General features: G+C 37.6%; 1 non-coding gene across 1 annotated transcript; it reads left to right on the top strand.

Moving 5' to 3' along the window:
• The first annotated feature begins 1,063 nt into the window (after window positions 1–1,063).
• LOC127546058 (U6 spliceosomal RNA) lies at window positions 1,064–1,173 on the top strand. Its single transcript, XR_007949922.1, has one exon. It is a non-coding gene; the product is annotated as a U6 spliceosomal RNA (small nuclear RNA).
• The last annotated feature ends 273 nt before the right edge of the window (window positions 1,174–1,446 follow it).

The following is a 1,446-nucleotide window of genomic DNA, read 5'->3' as shown; positions in this document are numbered from 1 at the left end:
AAAGAAAGAAAGAAAAAAGAAAGAAAGAAAGAAAGAAAGAAAGAAGAAGGAAAGAAAGAAAGAAAAAAGAAAGAAGGAAAGAAAGAAAGAAAGAAAGGAAGGAAGGAAGGAAGAAGGAAGGAAGAAGGAAAGGAAGGAAGGAAGGAAGGAAAGAAAGAAAAAAGAAATAAGAAGGAAGAAAGAAAGGAAGGAAGGAAGGAAGGAAGGAAGGAAGGAAGGAAGGAAGGAAGGAAGGAAGGAAAGAAAAAAGAAATAAGAAGGAAAGAAAGAAAGAAAAAAGAAAGAAAGAAAGAAAGAAAGAAAAAAAGGAAGGAAGGAAGGAAGGAAGGAAGGAAGGAAGGAAGGAAGGAAGGAAAGAAGGAAAGGAAGGAAGGAAGGAAAGAAGGAAGGAAGGAAAGAAAGAAAAAAGGAAGGAAGGAAGGAAGGAAGGAAGGAAGGAAGGAAGGAAGGAAGGAAGGAAGGAAGGAAAGAAACAGAGAAACAGAGAGAGACCGAGAAGGGACAAAGAGAGACAGAGAGAGACAAAGAGACATAGAGAGAAAGGAGGGGAAGATGCTCGGGTTTCTGGTCAACAGAAACAAATATTATTTATATTCACTCTGAGACAATCAGAGACAAAAGATGACTATGACTAAGTGAGGCTTGGTTTAGAATGTATATTGTTGGTCAATCAATGAGAGTCGGAGAAATTTGGGCTTAATGCATGTTCCTAGACCATAGGCTATAAACCCCAAAGTATCTTGCTAGGTTTCAGTGAACAAAATTTATATTCCTTTGGACAGAACACTTCAGGTGAGAGTATAATATATTATGTAGGAAGGAAAGGAAAGAAGAAAGAAAAGGGAAGACAAGAAAAGAAAAGAAAACCAAGAAAGGAAAGGAAAAGAAAAGGATCTGTGCTGTCCAACTTCACAGTCCCAGTTAGTTCCCCGCTGGCAAGCAGCTCTTAGTCCTATTCTCAGAGGTCGTTGTTGGTCTTTCATTATCAAAGAGGACCATGACATCAGGGAGGCGATGCCGTGATTTTCAAATGAAGTGGATTGAAGTGAGGGAGGGCTGTGCAAAGTCACAACCCTCAGCAACATATATACTAAGATAGGAATAATGTGGAGAATATTAGCATGATCCCTGTGCAAGGATGACAAGCAAATTTGTGAAGCATTCCATATAATGTTATGTAATGAAACAAAAAACATGGAGTTTAAGGACAATAGGGTTCGAATCCTGTTTTTTCTACTAACTAGCCATGGGACTTTGGGAAGGTTATTTCCTGTCTTTAACCCTCAATTTGAGGGGTAGACAAAATAATCTCTAAAGTTTCCATCACCTTTAATATTCTGTCCAATTTGATCCTGTCAAATCCAGGCCAACAAACACTTATAAACCATCTTATATATGTTAAAACAAACAAACAAACAAAACAAAACAAAACAAAAAACAAAAACA

Source organism: Antechinus flavipes, chromosome 1 (assembly GCF_016432865.1).
Source record: "Antechinus flavipes isolate AdamAnt ecotype Samford, QLD, Australia chromosome 1, AdamAnt_v2, whole genome shotgun sequence".
Classification (NCBI taxonomy): Eukaryota; Metazoa; Chordata; class Mammalia; order Dasyuromorphia; family Dasyuridae; genus Antechinus; species Antechinus flavipes.
This window is presented reverse-complemented; position numbering and strand designations above follow the sequence as displayed.